This window comes from Solanum pennellii, chromosome 10, assembly GCF_001406875.1.
Source record: "Solanum pennellii chromosome 10, SPENNV200".
Classification (NCBI taxonomy): domain Eukaryota; kingdom Viridiplantae; phylum Streptophyta; class Magnoliopsida; order Solanales; family Solanaceae; genus Solanum; species Solanum pennellii.
The window spans coordinates 52,333,184-52,347,314 of record NC_028646.1 but is presented as its reverse complement, the minus strand read 5'-3'; positions in this window follow the sequence as shown (position 1 = coordinate 52,347,314).

Genomic DNA, 14,131 nt, shown 5'->3' with positions numbered 1-14,131 from the left:
AAATCTTCTTATAATTGATTTTTCGCTACCTTTTCCTTTCCCTTCTTCTCTTTCCCTCCCTTTGGACCCAAAAAAAAAATATAACAAACAATTAAGTTTCATAAAAAAAGAGGCTAGGGAATAAAATTAATTGAGGAAAATAGTTTTTTTATGTATATCTTATTTAATGAAACTTAGTATGCAGTAAATATTTACTTTCAATGCATCTTAATGGCAGGTGTGCACAAAATATTTAATTTTGACCGGCTCAAAATCAATGACATGTGCACATATTGAAGTTCAAGAATGAGCCCAATTATTTATGCCCCAATTTCATTTACCATCCAATTTCCCCAAATTAAATGTAAATTAAGTAAGTAAGTTAATTACAAATAAGTAATTTTTCATCATAAAATAATATTAGTTTGACCAAAAAATATTGCTCAAAACCCACCACTTATACTATGACTGATTTTTCTTTTATCATATCAAAAATATATATTCTTTTAAATGAGTTTGCAAACTTGAGATGAACTGCAATCCTGCTGACTAGACTATAGCATAACCTTGAATATTTTAAATTATACTTGTAAGTTTTATGCTAAAATTTTGACTATTTTAGATCATACTATATCACTCGATGTTGAATTTCACTTCAACAATAGGAATTACTAATATTCCAAAAAAGAACATTGTCTTTTTGGTTATGTTATAAATTAGTTGTAGTTGTAATCCATCTCAAAATAAAAATTATATCGTGGTCAAATTTTCTTTCCACTAATATACATATTGACCTCAAATTATCTAATTTGTGATAGAATAATAAAATTGTTGAATATTTAATTTCAAATTATGATCCTCTTGTAACAAACAAGCAATGTTTTCATCTTTGACACAAAATTACTTCTAAGACATCTAGATAATGATGGTAAAATTTTTCCATGGACAATTCATTGTAATATTATAAAATAGTGACAACGTAGTTTAAATTTATTTGCAAATATAGATGTTATAAACTTCTATAAGTAAGATATTAAGAATTATCTTAGATATTTCAATTTCTAAGTTATGCTACTCAACATATAGAGTTATTTAAATTTTCAACCCCTAATAGGTGCATCCTTTTAGGATTTGTATCTAATATTGTTACTTTTAATAATATACCACCTAACTTCTTCTTCTTTTTCTTGACAATTTTTTATTTTAAAAAAGTTGAAATATCCATGGCTTGTGGGCCTATTTGAGAGAGTTCAGGTTGACATGACCTTGATGAGAGAACAACTGAGGGAATTTAGAGTGCCTCCAATAGAGCATGCCACTTCCATTGGTGTTGCTCGTATGGAGGCTAGTTAGGGAGTCATTGAGCATTCAGTCCCTTCTCTTGTACCCCATGAAGCTCTTTGCTATTTTGGATGTTGAGAAGAAAAAGGAGGCGTTCTTGTGAAAAGATACTAGCAAGAATACTAATGGGTATGAAATTACTTTTGAGAACCTTAGCATTGTGTTTGAGATATCCAAGGGAGACAATGAGGGAAGTTCTTCATTAGCAAAAAAGAAAATGAGATTCCAACAGGTAAACAACAACAACCAATGAGACGAATTGTTAGGCGGTATCTAGTATATCTCTCTCTCTTGCTTTATAGCTTTTTTTATTAGGTGATGATATTTGCATAATCAAGACACAACTTCCAATACAAGTGTCTACGATCGTGCAATAGTATCCTAACCCAACAAAGGGTTGGGGTCGTGTCCCAAGGAAGTGGTTGTGAAAATTAATAGAAAATTATAATTTTGTTCTAATTAGTCGTAGTTTGAAACATTGTAGATTAAAAGGGGTGACGCAAGCGTCAATTATCAATTGGGGGGGGGGGTTGTCACTAGTNACAAATTAAACAAAGATTTCTAAATAATGAGAGGGGATTCTTGGGATACAATTAAGAATATGTGCTAGAATAATTGTTGTGTACATGTTTTTGATAGAGAATGCTTAAAATATTTATGACTAGGCTAGAATTTAAGGGGGATAAGCTCTCTCTGGAGCAACTTACCCTATTTCAAATGAGTTCCTCCCGGTAACACACTTGCCGCATGAAGAACAACCTCCGACATAACCCACTCAATCTCTGGAGCTGAGTGTGTGGGAATGAGACTAAGGTTCACTCTCTCGAGCAGGACCTCATGTCGATCCACTCCCCCTAACCATCAATTTAGTATTCTTAGTTTCACGGCCTCTCTCTCAAACAAGTCGGAAACACATTTATGAGATTATATTTACATCTACAACCTCATTAGATTCATTGAAAACTACTAAATAAATCACATTTAAACTACGAATAAACTAACAACATGCAAGATTCAACGACTTATCTAACCCATATTCACAAAATCAAACCCCAAGAATTGGGTTATAGCCACACATGTATAAGAGATAGAAATTTATACCAAATTGATCTTGAATTAAAGTGTGTATGAAGATTTAAGTCTTGACACACGCCAAAACTGAAGAATCTAATAGACCCAAGTGCAAACCTTGAAGATGAAACCCTTTGGATCTTTAAGTCTTCAAAGCCCTCTCAAACTTAGAGCAGAAATATGAAAAAGTACGATTCTAGATGAACATTATAGTATTGTTAGACACTCTAAAGTACAACTATATCTAGTATTTATTATTTTCTCAGATCTAAGCTCCAGTAGATCGTTCAGCATCATTAGTCGGAATCTCCGATTGACTTGGCGATTCCCCGTTCGGTGTCGTTCGGGATGTCTTGCACCAGCCTTCATCATTGTGGTGCTTTGGGTCATGGGCGACATAGTATTGCTTTTGGGACCTAATGGGTGATGCACAGACTGGTTTTTTGCATCACATATTTGATCATTTCCTTAAGTCTCAACACACTAAAACAATAGGCGAAGTATGACCACTTTGGTGACTCGCCATGATTTCCTTTTTGTGACATAGTGTCCATGATTTCCTTAAAACTTCAAATACCTGAAACATGAGAGGTTTCATCAGATATTAAGATACAATAAGAATTTGAGGACACTATCTATTAAAATATATCCCTAAATGATGCCAATTTTTGGACTCATCAACACCCAAACTTAAAATTTTGATCAAAATTTAGTAGTTCAACAAGGATGCCTCAAAAAGTGTTACACAAGATTCAATCATGAAGGTACACAACAAAACTCAAATTACTCATGCGAGGATCGATTGTGTACTCAAGATTCAAATTGTGACACATCATTAGTAAAGATTCTCAAGCTTGCAGTACTTTCTTCAAATTTAAGTTCAAGCTCAACAAAAGCATTTGATTTAATTCACACAAATGATGATTCCATTCTCACAAACAAAGGTATAATAAATTAAAGTTACGGAATCAAATACAACACTCACATTCAAAAAGAGGAACACAATGATCCTCATTAATGTTGTCCCTACAACACTTCCTTTCTTCTTCCTTCAACATTTTCTCTAGCGCTCATAAGACATCCTATTATTCACTTACATCGATTTCTTGGAAACCCTATTTCATTTTGTACTTTATTCGACAACTTTATTTTTCATTCTTTTCTTTTTCTTTTTCTTTTTCTTCTCTCTTCTTTTTATTATATGGAGGGTTTCTATTTTTCGCAACACCATCGGTTAAGGGAGACTTTCCATGAACTTCTTAACGTTCCCTTTTCTTTTTACCACACCCCCAACATAGGATTCTTACCTAAGTTGGCTATTTCAATAAAACCAACAATCATGAGGATTATGTGAAATGGATTAAGAAAGGTCTAGTTTTCATTTTTATTTCTGCCAAACAAGGTTATTGTTCAAAGAGTGCTCAGGGAAGTTCACACACTCACAAGGAGGTTACAAAAGAGGTATATGTCAAGTTGTCTCACACTCTACTAAATTTCCTAAGATCATATCAAGAGAAAACCTTACTAAATCGACTGGACAACCGGGGAAAATTCTAGGTGTTGTCATGCATGGTTCAAGGTAAGGTTATCACACAAGGCATCGATACTTAAGTCAAACAAGATTCCACGCTTTGGCTAGTGTGCGACGGTCATCACAAAAAATTCAATTTGATAAATGGCTAATTACAATGAGATTCAAATAGTTCACATATTTTCTACGCGACTTCATTTGGCCTCGTCAAAGATGTAAATTAATTTTTGTTCGATTCAAAGTACTATTTAAGTCATCAATATTGATTGAAATGGAGACTCAAATTTTCTAAGGAACAACCACATGTAAGCGCAGGCAAGGAGTGGTGAAAATTTGTGAAAAATTTGAAATTTTTCGGAAGGGTCAAAATAGATTTTGTAATTAAAATAAAAAGGGGAGACATAAGCTCAAACATCCACAAAAACATATAAAACATCATGATAGATAGAACAACCCTAATATAAACACAAAATTCAAGCATTAATAAGTACATAAATTAGGTCTCACCCAACCACAAATAAAAAACAATTGTCCTCAAATGCAAATAAGAAACTATCCAAAGGAAGAATTAAAGAAAGATACAGAAGGCGCTAGACAATAATCCTTGTTAAGAAGCTCTTTCGTCTGTCGAGATGACATATTTCTTCTTATTACTTTAGGTTATATCTTGATCATCGATATTTTTTGAATGAGTGAGAGGAACTCATCCTCTTGTACTCCATCCTTCTTCCTCCCCTTCATATTCTCTCGAAGGGAGAAGTGTTCACCTTTCTCTAAAGTTTGTACTTCAAACTCCATGACTCTTTTGGATAAACAATCCAATAGATCTAGTTTTGCATCCCACTCTTTTTTCTTCATTGTCTCCTTGTTGGTCTTAATCATTTCATTTAGGAGTTCGGCTACGACTTTATAGGGATGGTTTAGGATACCACTCGTGAAAAAGTATATCAACATTACTTTTGTTTTCAGGTCCAAGACCCCAATGGAATCTCTCTTGTAGCGTCTTGTTAGTCATCCCATGAGTGGGGCATGTCTGCGATGCTACTTGAAACTTCAGCCACATTTCTTGAATCGTCTCATCCCCTACTTGTTTAAATGCGAGGACATTGTCCCTGAGGTTCAATAGTTGCACAAGGGGATGATCTGTGTGGTACCCATAATGATTATCCATCCTTATTTCCCTTCTTTAATACTCAAACAAGTAAAACAAAACTACAAATAAGTTCAGTAAAACTACAACTAAAAAGAACAAAAACTTCTACTAATAAAAAATATTTTATGTAACTACACTCCCTGGCAGCGGCGCCATTTTTATTTTTGTGTAATCAACACACAACTTACAATACAAGTGTCTACCATTGTACAATAGTATAGTAACCCAATCAAGGGTTGGGGTCGTGTCTCAAGGGAGTGGTTGTGTGAATTAATATAAAATTAAAATTTAGTTCTATTTAGTCGTAGTCATAAACATTATCAGTTAAAAACATTTTAAATTATTAGCGGTGACAGAAGCATTAATTATCAATGGGAGTTTTTTTCACTCATAAGTAAAAACAACAAAATAAACAAAGAGTTCTAAATAATGATAAGGGTATTTGGGATGCGAGTAGGATTAAGGGCTAGACTAAATTATTGGGTACATGTTTTTAATAGAGATTTCATAGAATATTTGTGACTAGACTAGCTTTTAAGGGGGATAAGCTCTCTCATTCGAGAAACTTACCCCGTTTCAAATGTGATCCTCTAAGAGACCCACTTACCGCATGAAGAACAACCTCCGCCTTAACCCACTCACTCTCTCGAGCTGAGTGTGTGGGAATGATACTAAGTCCACTCTCTCGAGCTGAACCTCAAGTTGACCCACTCCACCCGGCCATTAGCTCTCTTTCTCACAAGCCGGAAAACATAGATGAGATTATATTTGAAACTACAACTCATTAGATTTATCCATAACTACTAGACGAAATTACATTAAAACTACAAATAAACTAACAACAAGCAAGACCCAAGAACTACTATAACTGTATTCACAATATCACACCCCAAGAATTTTGGGGGTTTTAACCACACATGTATAAGAGATAGAAATTTATACCAAATTGAGATCAAATTCAACCGGTTATGAAGATTTAAGTGTTGATACACGCCAAAAATGAAGAATCCAAGAGATATATGTACAAATATTGGAGATGAAACCCTTTGGATCTTCAAGTCTACAAAACCCCTCTAAAACACAGAGCAAAAATATGAAAAAATCATATTCTATACAGAAATTATAATATTGTTCGGCACTGTAAACTACAACGCTAACTAGTATTTATAGTTTTGTCCGATCGGTGTTGCAGGTGATCATTCGACTTCATTCGTTGGAAAACATCTAGGCTAGTTTCCCTTTGGTGTAGTTAATACAGATAAATACACTTCAAAAGAGTGTTCTTATATCATAAGAGAGTTTGACAAAGCAGAAGTCTAACATAGTTTAAATAAATAATCTAATACATCAAAACAAATGGTTGGGACATAACCCATACACAACAAACAATGTGTGAAAATTGAAATGAAGAAAATTATACAAGTGTCTCAGTCCTTGAAACATGAGGATTCACCATTCTTTGAATTCCAAGAGAGAGACCAACTAGCCAAAAGTTTGCAATGTAGGAGTGACAGACTCTACATTAGTGAAACAATGTAGGCACAAGTATGTATTAGTAAATGGAATGTACTAAGTATGATAGCAATGCATAAACGATATAAATTCATGCTAAAAGGACTTCACATGACATACAATGACCAAGCTAGAGCATAATATAAGAAGTGAGAAAACACAAATAATAATCAAGGTCAATTCAAGCTAAACATATTTAAAGCACTTTGTAATATACTTTCTAAGTAACCTAGTTTATTATTCTGGGATGCTTATCATTGAACAACATAAACCATCAGAGCTATGCATGGCATCATGTGTCTATTCTGCATCGAAAAGAGAAGTCCTACTTTCCGAGGTAATTACCATAAACTTCTAGATTACATGGATCCATTAGATTAGACATCTGACATGGACACATAGTTTTGGACAAGGAAATTGCTACTAGAGGAAAAATTTCTACCAACAGGAGTGTCTCCATCTCAATATCTTCGTGGTGTTATGTAAAATCTCACAAAAATAGTCATATTATTTCATTTTACATGGAAAGACACAATTAAGCTATAAATTCAAACTACATTCAACTAGAATAGCTCTTTAAATCTTTATTCACCTTAGGTGAGAAAATATCTTAACTTTATGAATTATTATGTGATAAAACCTATAACAATCATGATTATAGTAGAATGTGAGAAAAACATTCACATTCTCATTGACACCTTTATCTAAAAGCACCCGTAAGGGATTTACATCAATTTCATAAATGCAAGTATATCTTTATAAATCTTTAGTTAGTAGTTCATTGTTCATAATAATCAACATATGTCCATAGTAAAAATCATGGATCATACATATTCATCTCAATTTAACTTGAAAACATTTAATTACTTTAATACATAACTACAAGATGCGAAAAATCCAATTAAATCACAATTGAGAAGAACCCACGTATATTGAATGAAAACCTAACTCTGAATTGTGAATTGAACTTATTAAATTGGAATATCTTGGGAACCCGACGGAGGAATGGACTGCATTGGTGAATACTTACTTACCTTAGTGATCAAGTCCTAAGAGTTATGATGAATTTGAATCTTGAAGTGAACCCTAGCTTCTTCTTCCTTATGTTTCGAGATAACATTAAGATTAATAATCTTGGGCATATTATATGGCCAATTACTACAAATTACAAAACTTTTAACATAAGTCAAGGACATCCACTAATATAACTAGCATGTTTGACGTAGAATTGCGATTATTCTATACTAATAAACATGATTGATGATTTTTCATGGTTCCTAAGAGAAGTGATTGATGCAAGCGAGAAAGGGAGTTCAATGCGATGAAATGACATAAAGCTGGCGCGATGCCCTAGCATCACTGGAGCAACGAAGGTGCGATGCACTAGATTTTAAGTGAGGCTCTATTTTTCCACACTGGCAGCGCGTCGCACCAACATGGGAGGTGTGATTTGGGTATGATGACCTAAGGTCTGGTGGACGTTTTGATGGAAGTTGGCTTTAATTAGGATTCCTTGTTGGTCTTATTTAAATAATACATAAACTCTATAAATATGACCCTAGGTTGTGTTTATGGGGTTCAACTAATTTTTGGTGTGCGCGAGCAAGAATTCAAGATTGTAATAGGTTTCTATTCTCTAACTCTATTTTATTTTAGAAATCGCATGAACAATTATCTTTTGCGGTTTTCAAATATCGTGAGTGGCTGAACACCCTTGTTTTGGGGTTGTAGCTACGAATTGAACGTTGAATATTTAAGGCTTTTGAACTAATTTTTGTTATCATTTTAAGTTACTTTTATTTTCTTGTGTTAGTCTTTCATCTTTATCACCATAGAAATAATTCTATTTTCTATTCTTAAAATCGAGAAAGGATAAGGTAGATAGACCAAATAATATAGAAAGCTCGATCATTCATTGAGTTGATGTGTGTTAAGGAATGACACTTGAATGAACAAATTAACATGAAGTACAAATGCTCTCAAGTTAGATATGTCTATCCCCACTCAATGATGTAGTTAGAACAACTATTTGGAGTAGGCGACTAAAGGTCAAGAGACCCGACACATACAGTTAACCCTGTAAACCACTACTTTGGTAACCGAAATTAGTTCCGAAATTGTCTTTTACTTGCTTGAATCATCACTTTAAAGTTATTCACAATTATTTTCTTTTAGTTACTACTCAATTCATAATAGTAGTTAATAATCATCAAACTCTTTTAAATGGTTACTTTTTTATTGAGGAATCTAGTATTGAATATAAGTAGATCATAAGTACGTTGGAAATGAAAACTCGTTTCTTCAAGAAACTATATTAATTGAGTGACCACGTACACTTGTGTGTATATTTGGTAGCAACAAGTTTTTGTTGCACCTGTTCGGGACTTGGAAATTAAATTATAGTTGATTTTATTAAGTCTACAATTATATTGTTGAAGTATTGATAACTTGATCTTTCCTCTTATATTTCGTGCATTTGATTCTCAGGTCTGGCTAAGAAATGATAACTTGTCGAACCTCACTATGAACCCGAAAGATCTTTACGCCAATGTCACGACCCGAGGGTATACCGTAGGTGTAACATGGTGTACTTGACCCTTAAAGGGTATCATAGAAGCCCTTACCATAATCATAGCATAAGTAATATAAAAGTATGGAAATTTAAAATTTCTTTTAAACCCATACAATCGTAATCATTTTTCATAAAGCAAGCGTCAGTCATTACTATACCTTAGTCTCAAACCATCTATTAGACACTTGAATAAAAGTCTTCGGACACATCTCATATAAAAGTGTAAAACATGAAGAAATTACATAAAGTAAAATAATGGGTTTTTCCTTGAAGCTATGAGGACTCACCAAATCTTAAATTCTTCTTGCTTTTTAGAAACCTATCCTCCAAAGGAACTCAATCTCCGAAACCCTACATTTGGTTAGAATGTAGGCGAAGTATGTATTACTAAAAAATGTACCAAGTATGAAAGCTATAAAAACAACAAAAGATCATCTCAAAATGGTTAGTAAACATAAGAAATAAACAAAAGATAACATTGTAATAGAATAATCTCCAACATGAGCATCATATAATCATAAGTCAACATATGACATAGTTAATGGGCATATGAGATAAGTCATAATCATATTTAAAAAAGTTCCAACATAATTATCATACAAGAATTATTGACATTTAGTCATCTACACCCATTCTAAAGTAACCTAAAAAGCATACATGAGAAAAACATGTATAGCATCCCATAATGCCACCCAAACCATGTATCCCTATTTTGTCATCTTAATCATAGTCTATGTACATGGTCAAGTCTCTAAGCTTTTCTACCATAAAGGTACCATAATCCTAAGTAACCTAAACCACTTGTGAATTGCATAAAAGGCATCACATACTACCCTTCACACTAGGCATAACCCTGAAATCATCCTAGTCATATTTACCCTCATTTGGTCTCACTATTGTCTTGCTTCATGTAGACAATTGAACTACCACCTTTAGTCAAACAATCCTAGGAAGAAAACTATAGCAACAACCCAAGCTAAACTACACTTTGTAAAGCAACCTTCATAACCAGCCTCAAGTCATACTTGTGCAATTTATGGATAGCATCACATACTACTATCCACACTAAGTACTCATTTAGGATATCATGAATGTTCACTAGTGAGGGACTAGTCCCGCTAGGCTATTTTCCTATGTTCACTTAAGTTACTTCTCTTCTTAGTAAAAGGAAAGACATCACACATTAATGAGAACAATACATAAACTCAAGGATACTAGGGAATAACACCCCTACAAGGAAAGACCAAGCTAATCATCTCACTAACATGTTTACATTCTGCTAACTCAAACAACCACGGAGGGCATACTGTCATGTAACTCAAAGCTATCTAAGGAATGTCCGATCCTACACCCCATGGTGATATGGAAGATATCCTAAGGAAAGTATGATCCTCAATACTAAGCTACCATTAGTACTACTAAGTCAATCTATTCTTAGAGAAGTATGAATCTCAATCCCAAGCTACCATTAGAAGAGTATATGTCCTCAATGTTAAAGCTACCGTGAAATGGTTTTGGCATAACCAAATCAAGCTAATATGAAATGCATTTTACTATGCTAGTTCAAGATATCCATATGAGAGAATAAATCCTCAATCCTAGGATACCATGAAATGGTCTTGTCTTACCAAGTCAAGAACTAGATGAAGGGATCATAAATCACAACTTCAAGCTATTCTAGTCTATCACGTTTGGATTCATTTTAGGTTATGAAGACACCTTGAATTATTCTATGTAAGAGAACCTGGGATATCCTAGAATATTCATGTCTAAATGTGTAACATGAAGAAATACATAACAACATCATATGATATCCGACAAGGTGTTGACTTTGAATAATATTCTCCACTTTCCTAATATAAGGAAGAATTCAGCGTCTGTTGCACTACTCATTAAGAACGGGTTTAAATGTGTCCTAGTTAGTGACAAATCTCTAATAAGTAATAATGTGATGTTCTTAAGAAATGGCTACCTCATTGAGGGTCTCTTCAAACTGAATGTAATGTAAGTTTGTTAAACATCCTTATAAGTCTCTTACGAGGAATTCAAAACCTTAAGACTTATTCATACATACATATATATATATATGATATGAAAATACCATCTCATTGTGGGAAAAGAGTATTTTATAAGTTTTATTGACGATTGCGCTCAATATTGTTATATGTATTTTCTTATAGTAAGGATGAAGTAGTTGATACATTTAAGCAATATAAAATTGAAGTGGAGAATCAATTTAATCTAAAGATAAAACTTATTTAGAGTGATAGGGGTGGAGAATACAGATTTTCTTTTGCAGAAATATTTTTGTCATATAGTTTTATTCATCAAACTATTGCACATATACACCAAAGCAAAATGGACTGGAGGAACGAAAGAACATAATATTAATGGAAATTAGGAATGCATTGATAATTAATTTAGGATCACCGAGAAACCTATGGGGGTCATCCTTGTTTCTAATAAGATACTCAATAGGGTACCCCATACGAAAACACAACCAATTCCATAAAAGTCACGGATAGAAAGGAAACCAACTTGAAATATTTCAACGTGTGGGATTTTATCCAAGGAAGATTCTCTTTTACCCAAGAGGGTGAAAATTCTACCCAAAAGAACCCTTTTCAATGTTTTCCCGCTGGCTTATTTGTAACAACAATGTATAAGTTACAAAAATAGTCATGAATGTTTACTCAGAAATAGGATTAATACCGAATTAATTGAATTGGAAAGTAGATATAATTACCTTTATATTTATAGATTATGACCCACTTAAATCTTTATGGTCTAAGAGATATGGTTGTTTGAAGTTGAGTGATATAGAATATACATCAAAACTTAATCTATAAGGAAACTTCAAGAGAACTTATCAAGAAATTAAATTTCTTAATATTTATGGATAGATTTGCAAAAAAAAATCATGATTGACATGTGGGTGAATAATGCCAACACTATTGAAGCTTACGTGCCTCAAAGAATTAGGTACTTGGATAAATCATAAATTTCTTGAACGAACACTTGAAACTTTATGCTTTTTGTCCTCTTGAATCTTCTCTCTGAAACCCTAAAAACTTTTGGGGATGAATGAAACTGATTTTAATCAGTTTAGACCCTCAATTGGGTGTAATTCACTTTTAGAGTAAGCGAGGGTAAGGAAACGACTAAAATATCCCTTAATTTTTGGGGTAAATTTCTTTAAATGAACAACCTGACTTCAAAAGGGCATATCTTCCTCATACAAGCTCGAAAACTAGCAAACTTTTTGACGTTCGAAAGTTGACTCAATGATCTTTCATTTGTTATCTTTAGGGATTTCTAACTCATCTTGTGCTAAATGTTATAATCAGTTTATGTTTAACCGAAACCTTGAAAAACCTAGAATGACTTGAATGAATTCTCTATTCTTTTGGAACTCAAGGTGCGATATCTAGTGATATTAATACTTAAGAAATTATATATTCCTTGGTAAAATCCTAATCACAACAAAGGATGGTTTGAGTCTTAAAAAAATTTCTTGGGTGTTACATTATCTCCCCGTTGGGAGCATTCATCCAAAATTAACGCCTGGACTGGGTATCGAACGGTCTTACTCTTATGATCTCTGCCATACCAACTATAATTTGCACGCATTACTATTCGAAACCAACTACCTACTCTCATTTAGCGAATTCTCACTATAAAATCTCATTCTCTTCTTCCACCTCATTTATAACCTCTGACAAAATTATCATACCATCATTAACACGATAGGATCATTAACCTTCTCTTTCGAACATTATTCTGTTACTAAAATACCTCTAAAATTATATCTCCCATGCTCTTTTGAACTCATTACTATCTTATTCTCAACACTTGACTTGATTTTTAATCTTATCATCTCCCTTTTTCGTCTAAAGTTGACACTTGATGTCTATGGACCTATTCCGATATCTCTTACTTATATTCAACCTCTTTTACTCTAAAACTCGGGTGAAGCTTATCTCATGACTACCGATCTCTCCATAAACAGGTACTAAGATTTTCTTTCTAAGTAGTTTTTTTAACCTCTTCTAATTACATACCCTGTCGGTACACCAAATTGTAATGGTCTTTTTAATCTTGTCTCTTAGCCACACCTCACTTCCCTTATCAAGAGGTTTAGCATATCTCAGTTGTACCACTTACATTTATTGCAGCTAATCATCTCAGTTCCTCACCTACTGTATGACATGTCATCTAGATCAAATCGCAAGACATCATCATCACCCTCATGTTTTAATCCTTTTGATCAAGACACTCATCTGAAATTAAAGCTTAATGTTTATTATTAAACCCTAATATCAATATAATTGGTCGCTTACTATACCAACTTACAACTAGTGGATGCAAATTAAGAAACACTCATCCACTAGAACCTTATGACAAGTATTCAATCCTTACATGTTAGTCTCTATATTAAAAAATTACCATCATATTCAACTTGACAACTTAAGTACTACTTACTGCACATTATCTCTCAAATAGTTTTATCATCTTCTGACTAACATGGGGTTTCCCCCTCCAAAACTCTTAAGACTAGCTTGGGTCTACCACCTCATGAATACTCTGCTCGATTATTCAACATATGAATTTATTCTTCTCTAACATGATGATATATTCGCATCAACTCTATTCTTGAGAAAAATATAATCTATCTCATCATGAATAGTAATTGTTCCTCTTTCTTCTCTCTAGAACTCTCTACAACATTATAATTCCTTATTTTTCTCATAAGAGAAACTTACTGCTTATTACTGACTGAGTGCATGAATTCAATCACATAATCTTCCCTATCCCTATCTCTTTTCCTTAAATTATCGAACCTCGACATATTTTCCTCAAATTCTGGGCACTTCCACTACTACCGCTCATAATCTTGTACTTAATACTATCTTTCAGGACAAAATACTATTCATGTTCTAAAAATACCATCCTCTTAAAGTTCTTCTCTTAA